Source organism: Capsicum annuum, chromosome 11 (assembly GCF_002878395.1).
Source record: "Capsicum annuum cultivar UCD-10X-F1 chromosome 11, UCD10Xv1.1, whole genome shotgun sequence".
In the NCBI taxonomy this organism is placed as follows: Eukaryota; Viridiplantae; Streptophyta; class Magnoliopsida; order Solanales; family Solanaceae; genus Capsicum; species Capsicum annuum.
Window position 1 is genome coordinate 27,701,722 of NC_061121.1, and position 26,211 is coordinate 27,727,932.

Sequence of the window (26,211 nt, forward strand, 5' to 3'; positions counted from 1 at the left end):
ATTGATTATAATATTACAAAGATTACAAGACAATATATCACAAGCAATGCTAAAATTGATAACTTCTAAGATAGGGAAAAACAATATTAAGCTCTAAAATGCTATCCAACATAACAAGTCACAAATAAAAAGAAGTAAAGTTACATCTTAAAGCACATACCTCAAAGGTTGAAAGAGGGATGAAAATTTGTGAAAATTTTAGAAGGTTTTAGGAGAGAAGGTTGAGAATGCGGCGCTTGAGAGAGGGTTAAGAGGGTTTAGGGTTGTGAGGGGGTATTTATAGAGGGGCGGGTCGGGCTAGCTTAAATTCAAAATTTATGCCCAATTTTAACCCCCTCCGCGATGCGGTAAGATCACGTATTCCTACTGAAAAATGTCAATTGCCATTTCACTAACCACCGCGATGCGCTAAATTTTGCGTTAAGGCACTGTAAGTTGACAATTGTCAATTTTCCAAGCTACGCATCGCTCTGAAAATCGTGACAGGCTACTGGAATTTGACAATTGTCAAACTACCCAGTTCTGCGTCGCGCTGAAAATTGCGACAGGCTACTAGAATTTGACAATTGTCAAACTACCCAGTTCCGCGTCACGCCATTCTTCAAAATCATATTTCCTTGTGAATTTTTCACTCTTTTCTTACCTTAGAAAATCCCTACTTACACATACTATTTTGCAAACCTGATTGCTTTCCTCAATTGTGGGAATCTCCTCATTTTCACTTTGAACTTCCCTGAAATCTTAAACAAAAACATCAAAAATTGTAAGTAAAAGTGGGTTGCCTCCCACATAGCGCCTTAGTTTTGGTCGTGGCACGACTCATTTTCTTGTATTTTTCTTTTCGTTTTGATTTTACAAGCTAAAATTTAAACTACCTATTACAATACATGTGTGGGTTGCCTCCCACATAGAGCCTTTTTTTACGTCGTGGCACGACTCAGTTCATCATCACTCATCAGCCAAAGTGATAAATTCCTTGTGCTTGTTCGGATGATCCGCCCAATAATGCTTTACACGCTGTCCATTCACAAGGAACTTCTCCATCTTCTCTTTATTCCACAACTCCACAGCTCCATGGGGTGTCATACGCACCATCTCAAAAGGTCCAGACCATTTCGATTGTAATTTACCCGAAAACAACTTACGCCGTGATTAAAACAACAACACAAGTTGTCCAGGTTCAAATTACCTCTCTTGAATTTGCATGTCATGCCATCTTTTGGTCTTCTCCTTGTAAAGCTTTGCATTTTCATAGGCGTGGAGTCTAAACTCATAAAGCTCATTTAGTTGCAATAACCTTCTTTCCCCCGCGGCAGTCATCTCAAAGTTCAGCTTCTTCACTGGCCAATATGCTTGGTGTTCCAACTCTACAGGAAGATTACATGCCTTACCATACACCAAGCGATAAGGAGATGTCCTAATAGGTGTCTTGTACACTGTTCGATATGCCCAAAGTGCATCATCTAGCTTCTCCGACAATCTTTTCTCTGCCCATTCACAGTCTTCTGAAGTATTTGCTTAATCTCCTGATTGGATACCTCTACTTGTCCACTCGTTTGAGGATGGTATGTGTTGACACCCAATTTTGGCTCGCTCTTTCCCTCTAATTAATTTTATCGATGTTATTGGCCCTAACTAATTTTAAAATTAAATAAGAAATAAGACTCGTATTTTTATCTCTATTCTTATAAGTTTTCTATCATATTAAAAATATTTTAAATATAATTAAATATTTTAAGAAATAAAATAAAATATCTTTAGTGATCGCATTCGCATTTTTTTTTCTAATTTTATTCTTTAGGCAATATTGTGACCTACATAAAATATATTTTTAAGATGTACATATACTTTTATTATATTCTTGATTTTTACGTATATTTCATTACATTCTTATTTTTGCATACGTATATATATTGTTAATATTAAATCACACACACACACACAAAATATTAAATTGGACGCTTTAAGAATTATGTTTGTAATTTATATATGTTAAAACTAAAAAATAATTTTTAGGATATTAGCGAGCATCGATAAAATTAATTTTAGTAGAAAAGGAGTATCCGGGCTAGCAATAATCCAATTTCATTTTTTATTTTCACCCGAACCCGACTCCTATTTTATTGAAACCAAGAGCCCCAAAATTAGCCCGAAACTCTGTATAATTTCCATGTTCGCCTCACTATTTCATCCAACCGACACAAATTAATTTTATCCGATAATTTTTTAAATTCAAAGGTCCGAAATTTACAATTTTATAAATAATTTATATTTTCATATATATTTGTATAAATATATATATATATTTTAGATATTTAATTACTTTCTTATTTTTTATCTGAATCGTCCGATCAAATGATCGGACGATCCAAATATTGGTTTATATTTTCAAGCCAATGTAATAAATGATACACAGGAAAGACAGAAGCACGCGTTCATTTTTCTTTCCAAGAAACTAACGTATGGTCACCATCACCATCCCAAAACGCAATACAAACCAACGATGTTTTCCTCTGTCTTCCCCCTCCTCTTCTCCATCTTGTCGAAAATAGAACCATAGCTGCCCTTGGCAGCCATAGCTGCTGCTGATCTGCAAAGATCCCATCCCAAAATCACCTCTTCCAACCCTAAAAATCAAAAACCAGATAAAGCATAGCCCCAAATTCATGCAAGAAATGAAAAAACGGTCCAAAGAAGCCATTAATGGCTTCAAAATTGAAGATTTGATTTAGCAATTTAAAATTCAAAATCTATCCCCTTCCTACCATTTTTATTTTAAGGTTTCAAATCCAAACTTTTTCAAGTCCGGATTTGTACCTATAAATATGGGTTGTTTCATATTCTCCGAAAAAAAAAAGATGGAGGAGAAAGGCAAAAAAGGGGGGGACATAACATACGGATCTCTGATTTTTCTCCCTCTAAACCGCCGCTCCTATCCGGCGAAGTCTTGCCAGAGGACAACACCACTACCACACACGCCTTACCAGCCGCACAACCACCACAAATAACCACTAAACAGACCACTTCAAACACAAAACACCACCACTTTAATCGCCTACAACAACCTTCAGATCCGGCGAACACTAGATTCCAGCCACTGCTATCAACGTTTTCTTCGTTCGATTTCTTTTTCATTCACCAGTCCGCTACCCATCAATGAACCTCCAACACCACACCACCTCTTCTTTGTCTCATCGCTGCTACGTCATTGCCGGCCATATCTGGTCAAAGATACACATTTTTCGGCATCGCTACGGCGAAAGCTGTGGAAGCGGCGTTGTTCTCTTTGTCCTCTATATTGGCATTATCACTGAATGAAAGTTTCTTCGATAATATGGATCCTTTTGTTTATGTTTTTTGAAGGGATTACTCGATTTTGCCTCACCGGATTTTGGCCTCAATCTAAACGCAATAATGATGTTCTGCTCTTCTCCTTTATTTGTTTTTCATATTGATGTTTTGGATGCTGTTTGTTTGTTGCTGGACATAATATTATTTTGGGAGATGTTATTGCTTACTTTATTGATGTTTTCTGGAGTTGGTATGAAATTAGAGAGGCATCTTATTCTCTGATTTGCCATTTGATATTATTTTGCCTTTACAGTCGCTCCACTTTGTTTAGTGTCATCTTTTTTGTTGAATACTTTATAAATTTGGACTGTTTTATCCTTTAATATTTATTATACTGATAATGAATGAGATACTACACATTCTGCCCATTGAAAAAATTACTATTAATTTTTAGGCCTCCATAAACAAAAGACGGATTTTTACGTATACAAATACGTAATAAAAATAAATATTTTTGGGCGATGATGAAACTTTGTAACAATACAAGATTTTACAATTCATATTTTGGCAAGACGATTTAGGACGGCCAATTAATTGAGCAACCATTTCACAGCCATAACTTTATCTGAGTCCACTTTTTAACAAAAAATATATTTTTAAATACTTATATGCACATATACTTGTTCAATTTATTTTGATTATTATTATTTGTTACAAATATTTTTTACAAGTGTTTATACAGGTTATTTGGAGCACTAGTTGGGAGTTGCATTCAAAGAGACCCTTTTAATTTTGTATTGTATTTTATATTCTTATATTTGTACAAATGTTATTATAGTGAAAACTTTATTTTTTGGGGTGTTGGGCGGGATTTTCTTTACTTATACAACTTCACCTCGCGTTTATGCAAACTTAGACCGTTAATGTTTACACTAATAAATTGAATTAACCAATCAGTTTACACACTTTGACCTTATAAACATTGTAATCTTTTTGTTAAAGTAAATCATTACTTTTTCATAAACTTTAATCAAACAAAGAATTTTATTTTTCCCTTTCTCTTCATGGCTTATCAAGATGCAGTTTCTTTCACACAACATAAAATACTTTTCTTTTTCACATGTTTTTTTATACATATCTTTTACATTTTTTATAATAACATGTTTTATTTATATATTTAATATACATACATTTTTACATAATTTTAAACATTTATATTATTTTATATTTAATACATACACGTCTATATTATATTTATACCTCTTCCCTCTTTAAAAATTTAGTCTAGCCGTGTATCATATTTGTGGATCCTGAAGGGTGTCTAACCCCTTCCCTTCGGGATAACTTGAACCCTTACCTAGAATCTAAATTGTTTTTTCGCAGACTCAAAACATTAATCACACATGTTAATACTTCAATAGGTTTACTTATTTTTCTTAAAAATTAGGTGGCGACTATATAAAAGTTTCATTCTTTTAGAGTCCATAACGTCGTACTCGTTTTGACCTCAGGTAAAAATAGGGCATCGACAGAATAGCGACTCTGCTGGGGAAACAACAGGTTCTAACCATTATCAATTCGATTTTCAATCGAGGGAGGTATTTTTATATTTTTGTATATGATTAAATTCTTTGATTCCTTACCTATTACACTGCAAATTATGTGAATTTGCTCATAAATTCTTTATATTTTTTGTCCTTATCATGCTTAGTTTAGGATTTTTATGCTTTATTATGTTATTTGTTTTACATATTTTTATATCATGCTACGTGTGAAAGGACGCAAGCCAAATCTAAACTTGCATTCCTTATTTGTTTGAATAACACTACTTGTTACTGCTTTGTCACTTTCATTTTCCTATCGAGTCTTTAGCCGTACACAATTCACACACTGTGGTACACGCGAGGGGTGTACTGTACTCCTCCAACCTTCTTTGGATTCCTTAGTTTCAGAGTCGGTGCAGTTAGGTTAATGCACCTTCTCGCAAATATTCAGTCCCACTCTTGAGCATTTAGGGAAAAATCCTACTCTAGTAATAGGTCATATTGCATATACCTTAGGCGGGATGGTCCAAGGTATCATCTTTGCAACTAGGAAGCCACCCTTTCGTCAGAAGGTTATGAAACCTTTATGACATATTTTGTGTTAGAACTAATTTAGGTAATCCAGAAATCGAACATTAGTCAATTCAAAACAATCAAATTGGCCTTCTTTTACTCTTCCTTCATTCAACATCATTTTCACGTCAATAGACATAAAGTATTACCCAAACTCGCCAACATTTGACACCATTTTCACGAATACAGAGTGTTGTTAAAACTCCACTTCACAAATATCTTTCTCAAAGTCCATGAAAGTCGAGTGTTCTAAAAATGCTTTACTTTCATTCGACTTTCTCTTCAAGTCCGTAGATAGGGAATGTCACTAAAATACTTCACCTATGTCTAACTTTGTTTTTCCAAACTAGAGTGGAATGTCGTCAAGCATTCTTCCAATGTTTGATTCTTTTTTTCTAGTCAACGGACGTAGAATATTATTCAAAACTCTACAATTATTTGACACCTTTCTTCGAAACAATAAATGTGGAATATTATTGATCTTCACCCACTTCTAACTCTTTGAGCGTGAGGCATTGTTGATACTTCTCCTCCGTTCGATATCTCTATCACAAGATCCTCATTCATCAATAACGAGACTTGAGATACTCACTCTTTTAAAGGCATTATTTTATCCTCCTTCTATCAATTCTTATCGACTATATAGTCCTCTTTTAGCCACCCTTGTTGTATACATTCCCTTTTCAAGAAAACCTAAAATTGTTCTGAATCCAAAATGTGTCAAAATCTAGATTCATCTATGTCAATTTATTTGAACGAAGGCCTACCTCTGGCAAAATGAGGCTCCACAATATGAGATGCACTTACTTGATATTGTCTAAATGTGCTTGTCCATCGACATGAACTAACTCCTTAACTTTCATTTGTGCTGGCATTATCCCCCTGACAGAGGTTAATTGTGTTGATCGATAGAACTAGCCGACTTAAGCTATATATGTCAAGAATGAACACCAATACCATCGACCCGACCAGAAGTGTTCCAATGCCAGCAAGTGTATCAGGGATTTTCAAAAGACAAGATAATGTAGATAAAGATAAACGTATGCTTCTTTTGGAGCAACAACTCGAGAAGTTATGAGGAGAACTGCACCAAGGAAAGGATCCCACACATCCATCCATGGCTACTCTACCGCGCCCTTCTAATTTTTTGTCGCTAGAAACTCCAATACCTAAATGCTATCAGTCAGTACAACCTCCCACAACGACTTTTGGTTTAACAAATCCATCATCCCCGTTCACACCCATTACCTCCCATAAATTTCCTCATTGTACCCCGCATCCTAATGTTGTCACATCTGTTTGTAATATTCAACAAACAAATTACACTACCTTTCAAGAAAAATATATTTCTCCAATGTGTGTGACTGCGACACCCATTTTCACCATGCCTGCTAAAAGTGGGCTTCCGATAAGTACAGGGACAAAAGAGGGGGATGACAAAATCGTAAGTGAGCTTCGTAATCTAAAGTGGGTGATGAAACACCTCCAAGAAAGTGAGCATTTGGACTATGAAGATTTATGTATCCATCTAGATGTTGATTTGCCAGTTGGGTTTAAGCCACCTAAGTTTGACTTGTTTGATGGAACCGGTGATCCTCATACTCATTTAAGAGCATATTGTGATAAATTGGTCGGGATTGGCAAAAATGAGAAGCTCATAATGAAGTTGTTCATTAGAAGTTTGTTTGGTGAGGCTCTCGCTTGGTACACCAAACAAGACCCTCGTCATTGGCGTAAATAGAGCAACATGGCTGAAGACTTTATGAATCGTTTCAAGTTTAACATAGAAATTGTACCCGATTGACTTTCCCTCATCAATATACAAAATAAGTCCTCTGAATCTTTCTAGGAATATGCTCGGCGATGGAGGTCTGAGGCGGAAAAGGTTCAACCACCAATGGACGAAAGTGAATTAACAAAGTATTTTATCCGCAGTCAAAAGGGTGTCTATTTTGAAAGGATAATGTCCACATTGGGGTAGAAGTTTGCTGATTTGTCAAAATGGGGAATTTTATAGAAGAGGCGATTAACTCTAGAAAGATTAAGTCGGCAAATAACTCGAGAGAGTCTACTCGGTTAGAGTTCATCGAAGGAGCCAAGGTGGAGAATGAAGAAGAAGTATCTATTGTGATACCACACTACTCAATACTTGAATCATCCCAATCACTTCAAAATTCTGATAACGAACTGATGCAAATATCGAATCACTAACTACATCATGCCTATAATATCCAACAAAATTACCTTCAACCCCAAGCTAGCACATACCAAAATCCCCCACAACCATGTATACCACAGTTTATCAAAATCCGACACCTTTTGCGCTAAGACAAAATTTGAAGGGTAAGCGCAATCGAAGCTGCACTCAATTTATTGAACCATTGATAGTTTTGTTTGAGAGACTGAGTGCTGTAAATTTATTTTGGCCGGAGTTGGGGAAGATTCCTAATCCATTACCTAAATGGTTCGATGAAAAAAGAGATGTGCGTTCCACTCTGGAGTTTTGGGGCACAATACTGGAGATTGTAATAGGTTAAGGCATAGAATTAAGTGCTTAATCAAGGCTGGGGAAATCCAATGTGTCGAAGAGAAACCAAATGCAAATATTCATTCGGTGCCCAATCATGAAAATAGAAGAGTGTATATGACGTGAGAGACACCATCTTTTATGGCAAACCGACAGGTCCTTCATATAAGCCACTCTACAAAGAAGTGCTAACTTTAGAAGGAATACGATATAGATGAATCCAAGTTGATCGGCTCAGAGACAATAAATAGAGTCCTATATTTGAAGGCATAGGATTTCCTCTAATTATCATGTAACAGAACTACGTTCTGACCAGATTTCTCATGGTGAGATACCTAGGCAAACCTCATCGGGTTCCATTGTACTTAAGTAGAGTCATTTCCCCTTTTATAATTGGAACTATGTGTGACCTGATTTCCCTTAGTGGGATACGTAGGCAGCCTACATAAGGCTCGATCCCTTTATAGTATAAAATTTCATCTTTCCCTGATGACAAGCGAAACTTGAATGCGATGATATCTAGAAAATCCATCACATTCCATCAAGGCTAACCCTAGATATCCAATAAAGAATCGTTGGGAAAGTCTCTCCAAGAGACTGGGACAGATTTTGGAGGATGCTCCAAAAATCAATGAAGAAAAGGTGGTCCAAATTCATGTCGAGGCTAAGACGTTCAGCTTGAGAGTTTCACAACCAAAGTTGATTCATACAAAACAATGCAAGTCCTCAATAAAGCTACAAGATATCAACGGGGGACAACTTATCTATAATATCTGAGAAATGCCCCAAGGGTCAATACCAAAGACACTTCCACCACTTAACCAAAGATCTTCTCTACAAATATTGTTAAAAGATACTATCAATATAAATGCTTCGAAATCACATCGATGATCAGCGCATGATCAAACACTCGTTACTTCAGTCATAAGGAGATCAACCAAATCTTCAGGAGGATTTTCAAAATATGCTCAAAAGCATTCAAGCTTAGATTATGACTAATACATCAATCGAGGATGTCAACATTAAATAACTGTTGACACGTGAGATAGCAGCGTTGAGGATATCTCATCATCTTATGAATCAACATCTGAAGCACATGGTTCAAAGGTATATCTTTACGTCGCTATATGAAAGCTAATGACGTATGAGATTTCCTTGAAATTAATAATTTGAGGATCATTTATAAGTCATATTATTTGAAATAAGATAGTGTGCAAGCTTACCTCTGAGTTGATAGTCCATAGGTCATTCGTAAGCCGCAACAACATCCTAATCGAATAGTATGTAAGGTTACCCAAAAATTGATACTCCAAAGGTTATCCATAAGTCACAACTAAATTCTTACCGGAGAATATGCGAGATCATCAAATTGATATGTCTAAGGGTTCTCTATAAGTCATGTCATATTCAAGATCGATTATATGCAGGATTACCCTAGGACTAGCAATTTGAGAGGTATCTATAAGTAATATTGTGTCCAAGGTCGGAAGATGTGCAGGAACACCTTAAAGCTAGCGATTGGACGGATATCTGTAAGTCGTCTCTTATCCAAGGTCGGATAATGTGCAGGATTATCTAAAGGCTTGCAATTCAAAGAATATCTATAAGTCGCCTCGTATCCAACATTAAATAATGCGCAAGATAATCCAAAGATTGATGATTCAAGGGGAATCTATAAATTGTATTGATACAAAAGATGCGAAAGACTTATCTGAGATCGAATGCGAAGAATTATTGGCAATAACCAGAGAGGTCATCATTCCACAAGCATTATGGGTGACTCAAAAGGGTTACCACATTAACACAAGATTACACGATCGTAGAAACCCTTCTGCATAAAGTATCGTCGGTATCCAAAAGGGGCACCCTACTTTGAAGACATATTCAACTGACAAATGATTATGCAACAACCAAAAAGGTTGTTGTGTCTGTTGTTGCAAGTTATTTGTTTTCAAACAAGTACACGAAAGGACAACTGTAGTGGACCCAAAAAGAGTTCATATACGAAGACGCCCACAAGATAAGGAGATTATCAATGAGGCGCCCAAGAAATATTTAGAGTTTACGTAGAGAAGACTCACACATGTACCCAAGCCTCTTGCTTTCATCAAAACGTAAGTCAGCGAGACTACATATGAAGATATCTTATACAACACGTTCACTACTCTTCCGCTCAAAACCATGACATGAAGGAACTGACATCGAGATGCAAATCTCAACGCTTGATCGACTCCAACAACGTACAAAAGCATCAATCAAATTAAGAAATGCTTTAATGCTAAGCGTTAGCGCAAAGAAAGAAGCCATAGGATCTTGAAGACTCTAATATAAGAGACGCGCTCATAATTGACCAAATGGGCCTTTGAAGGCAAGCTCATAAATATCAATCTTATCATTTTCTACCCACCCACCCCTGTGACTAAATTTTCTTAATTCTCCACACACGGAGCTACATTTTGACCTGATTCCTATTCAAGGATACGTGGGCAGCCTGAGACATGATCAATCATATCAACAAAATATTCTCTCCATCCTTTTAAATTTTATTTATCATCTCAAGACACAACAACTGTGTCGCTTTGACAGAAGTCGAAAGAAAAGATAAAGACAGAAAAATTCCCCTCTAGAAGATATACCAGTATGAGCATATCCTTTGGAATTAGGAAGCACCACTACTCCGTATATTGAATCTACCAAAGAGGTTTTTATTCGTTGGAGGGTTTGAAGGATGAAATATCTGATAGGCCAAGTCCTCGATCAACATAAAATCAATACCCCTTCCCCAAACTAAGAAACTTTTTTTAGCACAGGTACAATATCGCTACAACAAAGGTTCAAATATCTTGGAAGCCGAAATGCTGCTTCACCATCACAAGCTGAGAATCCAAGTATCGTCAATTTATTCATAATTATTCCAAGACACTAAAGAATCTTCTCGAATCTTGCAGGTTATAATAATGCTCAAGGAGGCACGTGTCAAGTATTTTAAAATAGTCCATCAGAAACTCAACATCATATCTCTATCACAAGCTAGGAAGCCAGGTTTTATCAATTCATTCGCTAATACTTTCTAACTTAAAAAGAAATTTCTTGATTTTTTGCGGGTCGCATTAAAGGGATATCCACATTAAGACTCGGTTATCAAGTATTAACAGATGTTCACAAAACTCTAACATAACACAGGGCAGTCTGCCCTGAATAATAGGACAGGGTAGTCCACCCCGAGCAATAGGATAGGGCAGTTCGCCTCGAATAATAGGACAGGGCAGTCTGCCCCGAACAATAGGACTGGGTAGTCTACCCCGAACAATAGGATAGGGCAGTTCACCTCGAACAATAGGACAGGGCAAGTCCACCCCAAACAATAGGACAGGGCACGCCCGCCCCTAACAATAGGGCATATAATACAACTTTCACTTCCTTAACAAATTGCTCAGCCGACGGAGGCTATTTATATTTCAGCCGATAGAGGCCATTTACATTTCAGCAACAGCTTAGCCGATAGAGGCTATTTACATTTTAGCAAGGCTATTTACATTTCAATTACTATTCAGTCGACGGAGGATTTTACTTTCAAACAACTACTTAACCAACGGAGGCTATTTACATTTTAGTTATTGACTTGCCAATTGGATTGCCTTCACACACGGAGACAATACTGTAATACCCCGATCATTCCTTAAGCCTAAATCTATCTTTTCAAATGGATATGTATGACTTCTAAAGTAATTGATGTTTAAACCATGTTGTATTTATCTAATTTCCACTTTTTTTCCATGTAGAGCATTGAATAATCTTTCCATTGATACCAATTTCATTGAAATCTGACATCGGATGAGTGAATTATGGCCATTTTACTGAATGCTATCGGATCACCCAGGTTTGACGATCGACCTGGTGGATCGTCAAGTGTCCTGTCAAGCCAAGGCAGTAGCTCACTTTTTGGGATGTCGTGTGACGGTCAAAGTGGTGGACCGTCACAAAGTTGACGGACCATCAAGGTTTCCGTCAGACCGAGACAGAATGTCTCATTTCTGGCCCTCAAGTGACGGACGACTTGGTGGACCGTCACTTTTTTGACGGACCGTCAGGCCAACCATCACGTCTAGGCAAAACGTTTCAGTTTTGGTGTTCGAGTGACGGACGACTTGGTGGACCGTCAGTCCCTCTGACGGACTGTCAGGTCGACCGTCACAGGCCCCGATCAGCAAATTTCAGCATTTTTCAAAAGGACATCTTGGTTATTTACGCTCCTTGTGTCCTTATATATATATATATATATATATATATATATATAGAGAGAGAGAGAGAGAGAGAGAGAGAGAAGAAAAAATCATTTTCTCTCCATTTCTCTCCAAAATTCTTTCAAGAATTCTCTAGAAACCTAGGGTTTCTTTCAAACCCAAAATAATCAAATCATCTCCAAGAAATTTAAGAAATCTCCCATAAATTTCTTCTAGTTGTTCAAAAACTAAGTTCCTCAAGTCAAAGGCAGCAAGGTCTTGGTCTAAAAGTGTGAGAAAGAAGTTTCAAGCAAGCTTCTATATCTTCAAAATTAAAATCTAAGGTATGTGAGATTTGAACAAGAACACTCCTTTCGTTCTTGTGCCTAAAGGTTTAATTTCTACTACTGATTTACATGATTTTGCAAGTGGGTTTACACCCAAATTTCTTTAATTATGATTTATGAGATTTAAGTTGAATAAGTTTGATATTTATGATTATTTCAACATTATGTTTCCTAAATTGAGGTTTATTCCATGAGCTGTATATTATCATTATGTATTGATGATTTCTAAGCAATTTAACTCAAGTTCCATAAGTTGAATATTCTTAATATGAATTTATGATTTTTGAATGATTTGAGAAAAGTGTTATGAGTCATGCCTTTCCATGAGAAATTTAACTATTGAATGTATATTGATATGTGAACTTGAGAGTCAGGAATGAGTTTTGTGATGTTTTCATGAAGCTTTTGATATTTGAAATGACTTGATAAACAAATGTATTTGATGCCGAGAAAGATTGTGTTGAGTTGAGTTGAGTCGAGTTAGGAATCCACAAGATGTTTATGATTTACAAATGAGATATATTTATGTTTTGGTCTTTATGATAGACCCATGAGTTGATATTGATTGAGGTGGATTTCCTAATGCATTCTGAGCTGAGTCTGGGAGGAATATTTAGCACCGAGCGGGAGATATGGTATTTCCACAGAACTATGTGCCACCGTAGGATTGATGTTGATGATTGTGGACCAAAGGCCGAGTATGAGATTGTGATATTGAGATTGAGGTTGTACTCCCTGGAAAGATTACAACACCCCTGCCAATGTGAGGTTCTCTCCTTAGGAGGGCAAAACGTTGGACTCTATGCAGCTCACATGGAGTAGTTACGTCGGTTATAAGAAACTCCCACGTCTATAATAATATAAGTCCCTTGAGTTACCGAGTCACTCTAAGTCATGATTTAAAGAGTTTGAGTTGAGTTAAATAATTTATGAGATTTATGAAACACGTGTCATTACTGATGATTTATGGAAATAATGTTTCAGATAATACAAGCGAAGATAGTTATTATTGTCAGCATGCATGATTTCTCATACATTTATGATATTATTTAAAATGCTGCATCCACCCCCACATACTCAGTACATTCCCAAGTACTGACCCCCATACTCCTTTGTATTCTATATTTCCTTATGATATAGGTTCAGGTGCTCAGTCTCAGCAGCGACAGTGATCTTTGAGTACCTTCCTCTACACTTCTGCAGCTGGTGAGTCCTCATGGTTCGAGAATTTTGCCTTGTTAATAGATGGTTGTTTACTTTCAATTCAATACGAGTCAGTTGTGGATCCGTCCCAATGGCTCCTCAGTCCTATGTAGTAGAGGCTTTGTCAGACTAGTGTACCGGCGTGTACAGAAATTTCAGTATTTTATTTGTACGGCGCAATATTATTTCATGTTTCAGTATGTTCATGACATGGTTATTCCTCTTTATCTTAGCATGATTTGCGCTATAATGAGTTCTGAAAGTGATGACAAGTTTAGAGGGTTAGCTTGAGGCCATGTGTGGCCTTGAGCACCATGTGACGTCTCGGGGTAGGTTCTTGGGGCGTTACAAATGCTAGTTTGAATATTTAAACTTCACTCTTTAAATTACAATTTCAATTTATAATTTTTAAACAAACAGGTACTTTTCACCCCTTACCTGTTTTGCAGGAATATGCAATACAACGTGAAACTACCCTCTTAGTAGTAAACTGGGGCAAGCTAGCGGAATGTCAAGCATCCCTAGCTACGCCAAGGATTTCGGCAAAGAAACTCAACTCAAAACTCTCATTTTTATAATTCTTAGCGTCATTGCCCATTGTCGTCTCAATTTGACACTGGGGCAATTTTTAAAAATTTGCAATCTCTTTTTCCCTCAAAATCCTCAGAAGATGTGGCTACCCAGTGTCTCCTCATCCGCAACTATTCCAAACAACCAATTTTGGGACTTGCACCCGTATCCTTTTCTATTCGTGCTAAAATATTTATTCTTCATCCTCGAAGGAACCCAGTGTCTCCATAATTCTACACTGGCGCAAATTTTGATGTTTATCAAAATGTTGCTATAACTCAAACTACAAATGGCCTGACTTCTCGTGGAACCCGAGATAAGTAGGTAGCTCAGAGACCAAAGCCTGGCCATAATATTTCAAACATTTTGTTTTGCCCGAGACAAAATTGGTTACGTCAACATGATTGTCCAAAGATTTTCACTTAAATCTTTGTCCACTCAGGGGCAACTATTGACGCCCAATTTTGGCTCACTCTTGTCCTCTAATTAATTTTATCGATGTTCTTGGCCCTAACTAATTTTAAAATTAAATAAGAAATAAGACTCGTATTTTTATCTCTATTCTTATAAGTTTTCTAGTTTTCTATCATATTATAAAATATTTTTAATATAATTAAATATTTTAACAAATAAAATAAAATATCTTTAGTGATCGCATTTGCATTTTTTTTCTAATTTTATTCTTTAGGCAATATTGTGACCTGCATAAAATATATTTTTAAGATGTACATATACTTTTATTATATTCTTGATTTTTACGTATATTTCATTACATTCTTATTTTTGCATACGTATATATATTGTTAATATTAAATCACACACACACAAAAAAATAAAAAATTGGACGCTTTAAGAATTATGTTTGTAATTTATATATGTTAAAACTAAAAAATAATTTTTAGGATATTAGCGAGCATCGCTAAAATTAATTTTAGTAGAAAAGGAGTATCCGGGCTAGCAATAATCCAATTTCATTTTTTATTTTCACCCGAACCCGACTCCTATTTTATTTCAACCAAGAGCCCCAAAATTAGCCCAAAACTCTGTATAATTTTCATGTCCGCTTCACTATTTCATCCAACCGACATCAATTAATTTGATCCGATAATTTTTTCAATCCAAAGGTCCAAAATTTTCAATTTATAAATAATTTATATTTTCATATATATATATATATATATATATATATATTTGTATAAATATATATATTTTACATATTTAATTACTTTCTTATTTTTTATCTGAATCGTCCGATCAAATGACCGAACGGTCCAAATGTTGGTATATATTTTCAAGCCAGTGTAATAAATGATACGCAGGAAAGGCAGAAGCACGCGTTCGTTTTTCTTTACAAGAAACCAACGTATGGTCACCATCACCATCCCAAAATGCGATACAAACCAACGATGTTTTTCTTTGTCTTCCTTCTCCCCTTCTCCATCTTGCAAAAAATAGAACCATAGCTGCACTTGGCAGCCATAGCTGCTGCTGATCTACAAAGATCCCATCCCAAAATCGCCTTTTCCAACCCCAAAAATCAAAAACTAGAAAAATCAAAGCCCCAAATTCGTGCAAGAAATGAAAAAAACGGTCCAAAGCAGCCATTAATGGCTTCAAAATTGAAGATCCGATTCAGCAATTTAAGATTCAAAATCTATCACCTTCCTACCATTTTTATTTTAAGGTTTCAAATCCGAACTTTTTCAAGTCCGAATTTGTACCTATAAATATGGGTTGTTTCATATTTTCCAAAAAAAAAAGAAAAAGATGGAGGAGAAAGGAAAAAAGGGGGGGACATAACATACGAATCTCTAATTTTTCTCCTTCTAAACCGCCGCTCCTATCCAGCGAAGTCTTGCCAGAGGACAACACCACCACCACACACGCCTCACCAGCCGCACAAACACCACAAATAACCACTCAACAGATCACTTCAAACACAAAACACTACCACTTTAATCGCCTACAACAACCTTCAGATCCGGCGAACACCAGATTCCGGCCACTGCTATCAACGTTTTCTTCGTTCGATTTCTTTTTCATTCACCAGTCCTCTACCCATCAATGAACCTCCAACACCACACCACCTCTCCTTTGTCTCATCGCTGCTACGTCATTGCCGGCCATATCTGGTCAAAGATACACATTTTTCGGCATCGCTACGGCGAAAGCCATGGAAGCGGCGTTGTTCTCTTTCTCCTCTATATTGGCACTATCATTGAATGAAAGTTTCTTCGATAATATGGATCCTTTTGTTTATGTTTTTTGGGGGGATTACTCGATTTTGCCTCACCGGATTTTGGCCTCAATCTAAACGGAATAATGATGTTCTACTCTTCTCCTTTATTTGTTTTTCATATTGATGTTTTGGATGTTGTTTGTCTGTTACTGGCCATAATATTATTTTGGGAGATGTTATTGCTTACTTTATTGTTGTTTGCAGGAGTTGGTATGAAATTAGAGAGGAATCTTATTCTCTGATTTGCCATTTGATATTATTTTGCCTTTACAGTCGCTCCACTTTGTTTAGTGTCATCTTTTTTGTTGAATACTTTATAAATTTGGACTGTTTTGTCTTTTAATATTTATTATACTGATAATGAATGAGATACTACACATTCTACCCATTGAAAAATTACTATTAATTTTTAGGCCTCCGTAAACAAAAGACGAATTTTTACGTATACAAATACGTAATAAAAATAAATATTTTTGGACGATGATGAAACTTTATAACAATACAAGATTTTATAATTCATATTTTGGCAAGACGATTTAGAACGGCCAATTAATTGAGCAACCATTTCGCAGCCATAACTTTATCTGAGTCCACTTTTTAACAAAAAATATATTTTTAAATACTTATATGCACATATACTTGTTCAATTTATTTTGATTATTATTATTTGTTACAAATATTTTTTACAAGTGTTTATACAGGTTATTTGGAGCACTAGTTGGGAGTTGCATTCAAAGAGACCCTTTTAATTTTGTATTGTATTTTATATTCTTATATTTGTACAAATGTTATTATAGTGAAAACTTTATTTTTTGGGGTGTTGGGCGGGATTTTCTTTACTTATACAACTTCACCTCGCGTTTATGCAAACTTAGACCGTTAATGTTTACACTAATAAATTGAATTAATCAATCAGTTTACACACTTTGACCTTATAAACATTGTGATCTTTTTGTTAAAGTAAATCATTACTTTTTCATAAACTTTAATCAAACAAAGAATTTTATTTTTCCCTTTCTCTTCATGGCATATCAAGATACACTTTCTTTCACACAACATAAAATACTTTTCTTTTCACATGTATTTTTATACATATCTTTTACATTTTTTTATAATAACATGTTTTATTTATATATTTAATATACATACATTTTTATATAATTTTAAACATTTATATTATTTTATATTTAATACATACACGTCTACATTATATTTATACCTCCTCCCTCTTTGAAAATTTAGTCTAGCTTGGTATCACACTTGTGGATCCTGAAGGGTGCCTAACCCCTTTCCTTCGGGATAACTTGAACCCTTACCTAGAATCTCAATTGGTTTTTCGCAGACTCAAAAGATTAATCTCACATGTTAATACTTCAATAGGTTTCCTTATTTTCCTTAAAAATTAGGTGGCGACTCTATAGATGTTTCATTCTTTTAGAGTCCATAACGTCGTACTTGTTTTGACCTCAGGTAAAAATAGGGCATCGACAGTATGCAGTGGCAACCTTGTGCCTAACACCATACTTAGGAAGAAGATTCTTGAACCAAGTGTTGAGAAAGTGCATACCTCCATCACTAATTATTGCTCTTGGCATCCCAAATCTGGAAAATATGTTCTTCTTCACAAACTTCAGCACCACTCTTACATCATTAGTCGGACTCGCCATAGCTTCCCCCCATTTAGATACTTAGTCAACCGCTACAAGAAAGTACAGATTACCTTTCGATGGTGGAAATGGGCCTATGAAATTGATCCCCCAAACATCAAAGATTTTCACTTCTAAAATATTGTTGAGTGGAATCTCATGACGCCTAGATATAGTATCCAACCTTTGACATTGATCACAATTCTTTACAAAAGCCACTGCATCTCTAAACAGAGTAGTCCAAAAAAACCTGATTGTAACACTTTTCTCGTAGTCCTCTCACCCCCATGATGTCCACCATATGGAGATGAGTGGCAATTTTGTAAAACATTTGAGAATTCAACCTCTGGTATACACCTAAGAATCACTCCATCTAGACACTACTTGAAAAAGTATGGTTCATCCCAAATGTAAGCACAAGAATCATGGAGTAATTTCTTCCTTTGTTGTATGGTGATTTCGGGAGGGTACACCTCGCAAGCTATCAAGTTCACAATGTCAGCATACCATGGGAACTCAACTGCATCTAATGACAACAACTTCTCATCAGGAAACTCTTCCTTGATACTCAGAAAGTCATCCACAATATGATCTCAGTTTTTCAGTCGTGACAAGTGATCAGCAACTTGATTTTCAGTTCCCTTTCTATCTCGCACCTCAAGATCAAATTCTTGAAGTAGAAGAATCCACCTAATTAGCCGTGGCTTTGCATCTTTTTTATTCACAAGATACTTAATGGTAGCATGATCTGTACGAACAATGATCTTGGTGCCAACTAAGTAAGATCGAAACTTGTCGAATGCATATACCACAACCAACATCTCTTTCTCTGTAACTGTGTAATTAACTTGAGCATCATTCAACACCTTGCTAGCAAAGTAGATCGATCAAAATACCTTTTTTTTTCTCTGCCCCAATACTGCTCCCACCGCAATGTCACTAGCATCACACATCAGCTCAAAAGGTAACTCCCAATCTGGTATGATCAAAATAGGTGCTTCTGTCAACTTCTTCTTAAGCTTTTTAAAAGCTTCATGGCAATCAACCCCAAACTCAAACTTGGCTTCTTTTTCTAACAATTTGCACATGGGACTTGCAATCTTTGAGAAATCTTGAATCAATCATCTATAGAACCCAGCATGTCCCAAAAAACTCCGCACTCCTTTGACTGTGACTGGATGAGGCAACTTTTCAATCACTTCCACCTTTGCTTTGTCCACTTCCAGCCCTTTGCATGACACTTTATGGCCTAAGACAATTCCTTCCTTAACCATAAAATAACACTTTTCCCAATTCAATACCAAGTTTGTTTCTTCACATCGAGCTACAACTTTGTTGAGATTTTGCAAACACTTTTCAAATGAATTACCATACACATAGAAATCATCCATGAATACCTTTATAAATTCTTCCACCATGTCTAAAAATATCGCCATCATATACCTCTGAAATATAGCAGGTGCATTGCATAAACCGAAGGGCATACGTTTGAACGCATATCTATCGTATGGACAAGTGAACGTGGTCTTCTCTTGGTCTTCCGGTGTTATGCTTATCTGATTGTAGCCAGAGTACCCATCCAGAAAATAATAATACTCTTGCCCCACCCATCTATCCAGCATTTGATTAATGAAGTGAATTGGATAATGATCTTTACGAGTTGCTTCATTTAACATCCGATAATCTATACATATTCTCCAACCAGTCACTGTACATGTGGGAACCAACTCATTGTCATCATTGATCACTACTATCATTCCTCTCTTCTTTGGTACATAGTGCATAGGACTCATCCATTTGCTATTGGACATTGGGTAGACTATTCCACTATCTAACCACTTGATCACTTCTTTCCTAACCACCTCCTTCATCACAGGATTAAACCTTCGTTGTTGTTGTACTCTAGGTCTGTACCCCTCTTCCATGTAAATATTATGCATGCAAAATGCTGGATTGATTCCTAAAATATTAGATATCTGCCAGCCAATCGCCTTTCTTCTCCTTTTGAGAACCGCTACAACTTTCTTTACCTATACATCTAATAATCCTGCAGACAAAATCACAGGCAAGTTATCTTGATCACCAAGAAAAACATATTGTAAGTAAAGAGAAAGAACCTTAAGCTCCAAGTTAGGAGCTTCTTCGATTGAAGGCCTGGGTGGTAAACCAATTGGTCTATTCATAGGATCGATCAACACTTTGTTTGTCTCTATTACAGCCAAATTCATAACCTGGACCAATTCCGATGCTTCTACGTCTCCATACAAATCATAATCCATCAAGGCTCACTCTAATGGATCATCAGAAAAAAGCAACTACCAATACAAAGCAAGATCAATAACTGATATCGAGGACAACTACTCATATATGGCTGGCAATTTCAATGCTCTATACATATAAAAATCCTCTACTTTATCATGCGCTCGCATTGTCATTTTTCTAGCTGCCACATCAATGAGTGACTGTCCTGTTGCTAAGAAAAGTTATCCTAAAATAAATGGAATAACTGGATCAGCCTCAAAGTTAAGAATCACAAAATCAATCGAAAAGATTAAAGATCCCACTTGCACCAACACATCTTTAATAATACCATCTAGTCTAGCAAGTGATCTATCTGCCAATTGTAACACAATAGTCGTAGGTTTTGAACTCCCAAAACCCATCTTCCAGTACTATGACGTGGGCATGAAATTTATGCTATCACCCAAGTCACACAATCCACGTGCACAAATAGTCTGACCAAGGGTAATCTGCAAGGTGAAACTACCCGAATCCTTTAACTTCGTGGGCAGTTTATTTTGAATTTTAGATGTGCGCTCTTGAGTAAGTGCAACTATAGCATATTTAGTCAACTGGTTCTTATTTTCAACAATATCCTTCAAGTATTTAGCATATTTTGGCACACTCTGCAGAATGTCAACAAGATAAAGGTTTACATGAACTTGTTTTAAAAGATCTAGAAACTTTTTAAAACTGGATTCCTCTTGATGCTTCCTTGCCCTTTGAGGAATGGGTAAGGGGATAGTCTTCTTCTCCACATAAATCTCTTTACCTGCCTTTTTTTTCTTGACTTCCACTTCTGCATTCTCTCACAAACTGTCATCAGTGACTGCGGGATTATCCTGCTCCAGAACCATCTTCTTAGTTTAAAGCCCACTCCTTGTTGTAACTGTATTCACCTATTTAGGATTAGCCTCAGTATCGCTAGGCAATGCTTCTTGTTGCCTTGTATTCTGTGATCCTGCAATTTGACCCAACTGCAACTCCAGATTTCTTGTGAGCAATTGTTGACTCTTCAACTCAGCTACAAACTGTGCATGTTGAGCCTTTATGTCTACCGCAAACTATGCTTGTTGAGCCATAAACTGCTTAATTAACTCCTCTACATTACTATTCAGAGCAGTCGCCTGATTATGCTAAACCGGCTGTGGATTTGGTTGCACTGGCCCCTTATACTGATTTATATTTTGTGCCTAATTTTCACCCCATGAGAAATTAGGGTGGTTCCTTCAATTTGGATTATACGTACTGCTAAAATTTTGTTGACCCTAGCGGTTTGCATGCCCCATATAGTTGACTGAATCTGGATTAACAGAACATGTATTTGCTTTATGCTTACCACTTCTGCAAACTTCACACCATGAATATACCTGTTGAACTGCATTTGCTATAGCTGCTGGTTGTGTTGCACCCAACTTTAAGTTATTGAGTTGAGTAGTCATATGGTTCTGTATTGCTGCAATCTGTGCTTGTAATGCAGTGAACTAATTAACCTCCCAAACCCCTGCAATCTTCTTGGGAGCATTCCTTGAGTCTGCATGCCAATCAGGATTCCTTTGTGCAATTCGATTCAGCAAGGTATACAGTTCTTCATATGTTTTCTCCAAAGCTTAACCCCCTGCTGCTGAATCTAAGAAAATCTTCGTATTTAACTCAAGGACTTCGATAAATGTATGCACCAAAACATCATTCGATTGATGGTGATGAGGAAAATTTTTGAGCATGCCCTTGAATCTCTCCCAAGCTTGGTAGAGATTTTCTCCATCTTTTCGTCTGAAACTCTCACTCCTCAATCGTGCAGTCTTCTAGGATGAAAAAAACCGAATGAGGAACCTCCAAGCATAATTTTCCCATGAAGTAATGGATTGATGTGGTTCAGCAAGTAACCATTCCGTTGCTTCCCCCATTAGAGAAAAGAGAAAAGGTGTCAATCTGACATAATCAATATTCATATCTTCAGGAATATATGTATCGCTTATTTCCAAGAAGGTCTGTACGTACTGTTGCGGATCATCGTGTGAAAGTCTGTGAAATTCCCCTGCTGATTTCAATAATTACACCATATTTTGTTTCAATTCCCATCGACCTCCTTGTTCAGGCTTTCGAATGCTATTAGTCACAAGATTCATAAATGGGATTGCCACCTTACGAATAGGTCTGGCGACTGGTTGAATAGTAACAGCTGGAATAACAGGAGTTGGAACATTTCTAACAATAGGATCTCATATTTCATCCATCTGTCCCTGTTAAATGTAGTATTGAGCTCTTCGCCTCTGATGAAAAATTACTTTTGGTTCTACAAAGGGCTTCTACAAAGGGCTCTACTAACTCTTTATCCCTATCCAGTCCAATGTTCAACTAAACCTACAAAAATTCAGCCACTAAGATCAAGTTGTTAACACTTAAACTGAAAACAAAAAAAATTAAACAATTTACTAATTCTATTTGATCCCCGGCAATGGCGCCAAAAACTTGTTGCGTCTCTACGCACACACAAGTGTACGCGATCGTACAAGTAATATAATGACTTAGAAAGTCAGATATCGTTCCCACGAGGATCAATAAACTAGAAATTTATTTAATGTTTAGTTTAATACAATTGGGTATTAAGTGCATAAGGGTATCAAGATGGTTTTAATTCTATAACTAAAATGTAAATTACTAAACAAGAAATAATTAGTAATGACTAAAGCAAAGCAAGAAACGGTTGTAATCAATAATGAATATGATTCCAGGGTTGAGGTATTTTGAACAATCATACAATTCTCTATTCTCATCACATTCGAATTGGTTATCAGGTTGATAATTCGCAAGGTTTATGCAACGATCTTGGTTTGCCGACCTCAAATCTTTTATCTATTGAATGTTGTAGCTACAACTCCTGCAGAGATACAACAATTCTTCTAGATTCATGAAGTTTCCTTGCATGTGAACCAAGCAAGGCTTTTAGGTATATCCCTATCCCAGATACTAATTCAAATCCCTTATTTCATAAAAGAATAAGAACCTTGCTCCCTAATTTCTTCGTTCTATCCTATGATTCTCCTCCCGGATGCACATAGAAATATAGATTTATTCTAATGATAGTCAATCATTAAAATAGTAAGCACAAGAAATTAAGAAAAACCCAGATGATAATCCAAAAAAAAACTATGAATAAGAATATTAAAGAGTAATCATGTTCTTAGCCTCAACCCCAGAAATAGGGTGTTTAGCTACTCATGTTTTAATTCATCATCCAAAATAAGTTATAAATCATACCCCAAACAAGTCATCCAGTAAAGAAATTTAAAAGAATGTTTAAGAATCCTAAAAAAGAGAAATTTTTGCTTTTTCGCCGCTCCTATGCTTCACCAAAAGTCCCTCAAAATTATCTTGGATTTTTTCTTTTATAGCTGGGACTAAACACTTCAAATATTCCCGATTCTTCCACCCGACACATCGATCCATGCCTTCAATTTCTAATTTTCTTTAAAATCTGGGCAATCAGGGAGCTCGAGTATTTCTTGACAATTGTAAAATACACCCTCACCGCGACGCGCCACTATTGTGGTGAGCCACTGGATTTGGACAATTGTGAAATATTTATCCACCGCGACGCGTTAAACTTTCAGGTTGCAAAAGCTGATAAGTGGAACTATTCTGCGACGCGGTGCTTTTGTTGACCTTCACTAGAATTTGACCATTGCTATTTGGTTGGTCAGTGCAATACGGAGTGTCTTCAAATGAGGATTCCTACTTTCCAGCTTCTATTTTTTAGCTTTATTTCACTCCCTTGCATTTCTTCAATCCTTCCATATCCTCGTTGTATCCAAATGCGCACAATTCTTCATGATTTTTAGCCTGAAAGTACTAATCATATCCATTAGGCACGAAACAGAATAAAAGCTGAATTATACTTAAGAATTCATACAAAAGTTCTTAAACTAAGTCTAAATCTGGGTGCATATTGGTGCTTTGAGCATATAAATATGCATAAGATCAATGTCAACAAATTAATAAAATTCTAAAGTAAGAATTATTATCAATAATTTGTTAAGAATTGTAAGAAATATGTGAAAATTGTGTTTCGTGCCTTTTAACGATCAGGAAACCTTAAGACGTTAATTTTAAGAATGAGTAGCAAAACTTGGGTGTCAACACTTGCCCCTTTTCGTTTGAGGATGATGTAGATGTCTTCAAATAAAAACATTGACGTGTGGCCAGTTTTGCTCGACAAAAAATGATTTTTTGTAGAAAATTTGATCAAACTCTAATTTAGAGTTGCCTACGCACCTCGAGTTGCATGAGTATTAGGAGAGGTGTAGTTCAAAATAATAAGAAAATTGTCTCTTGTACCATTATTAAGGGTAGATGGTCATGTGGAATGATTATTGAAAGGAGGATTGGTTGGGAAGAAAATGTTCACATATTCCCAATGCTCCTTTTGAAATTGCACCAATATCAACCTGTAAGATGTAAGATTGTGTACCTGCTGGGGAGAAAGAGTGATTATGGGGTTTTGATGATCGAACTATGCATAGTGCTTCCTACATATCTCGAGTGTCGTGAGAATTGGGTCAATGTAGTTCAAGATAAGAAAATAAGGAAACTTTTTAGGCAATTCTCAAAATTTTCTTTGTGTATAATTTATTGATAGAATTTGCCATTTTTGGTTGAAAAGATGCATGATGTCTCTAATTGTTTATGGGGACTTAAGGATGAATGCCGTCTTCAATTATTTACAGGGACTTAGGGATGAATGTTGTCTCCAATTATCGATGAAGACTGATGTAATAAAGGAAAGATATCTTCGATTGTCTACGAAGACTATGTGATGAATGAAAGATATCTTTGATTGTCTACGAATACTGATGTTGATTGTCATTTTTGATTGTCTACAGAGACTATAGGATGAATGATGATGTCTTTGATTATCTAAGAAGACTTAATGCATGACACCTCCAATTGTCTATGGACATTGATGTTGATTGTCGTCTTCAATTATCTATGGAAACTATTGTTGGTTGACGTCTCTGATTGTCTGTAGAGACTATGTGATGAATGATATCTTCGATTGTCTACGAAGACTTGATGACATCTCTAATTGTCTATGGAGATGGATGTTGATTGTGGTAGAGTCCTCTGGTTGTTTTTTGGAGCTTGGTGCATGATATCTCCGATTATCTATAGAGACTGATGTTAATGGTCGTCCTCAATTATCTATGAAGACTAAGGCCATCAACTAGTGAAGTGATTGAATTCTAATGGCCTCTCGATTAGTGGAACAACTGAAAGGTAGTAGTCTCTTAACTGGCGGGGATGTTGAAATTAAAGAGCTCTCAATTGGTGGAGCAATTGAAAGGTAATGGCCTTTCTACTGGCGGGTCTATTGAAAAAAAAGCTCTTGATTGGCAGAATGACTGAAAGGTAATTGAGTCTCGACTTATGGGGCTATCAAAATAAAAGAGCTCTCAACTGGCGAATCAATTGAAAGGTAGTAACCTCTCGACTGGCAAAGATATTAAAATTAAAGGAGATCTCGACTGGCAGAGTAATTAAATGGTAATAGCCTCTCGACTGGCGGGGCTATTGAAATAAAAAAAACTCTTGACTGACGGAGTAATTGAAAGGTAATAACCTCTCGACTGGCGGGGATATTGAAATAAATAAGCTCTCAACTGGCAGAGAAATTGAAAGGTAATAGCCTCTTAAATGGCAGGGCTATTAAAATGAATAAGTTCTCGACTAGCAAAATAATTGAAAGGTAATAGCCTCTCGACTGACAG

General features: G+C 36.3%; 2 pseudogenes; one reads left to right on the forward strand and one right to left on the reverse strand.

Moving 5' to 3' along the window:
• Positions 1-948: 948 nt before the first annotated feature.
• On the reverse strand, positions 949-20,442 carry LOC124888813 (annotated as a pseudogene).
• Positions 20,443-22,138: 1,696 nt separating this feature from the next.
• On the forward strand, positions 22,139-22,239 carry LOC124889046 (annotated as a pseudogene).
• Positions 22,240-26,211: the final 3,972 nt, after the last annotated feature.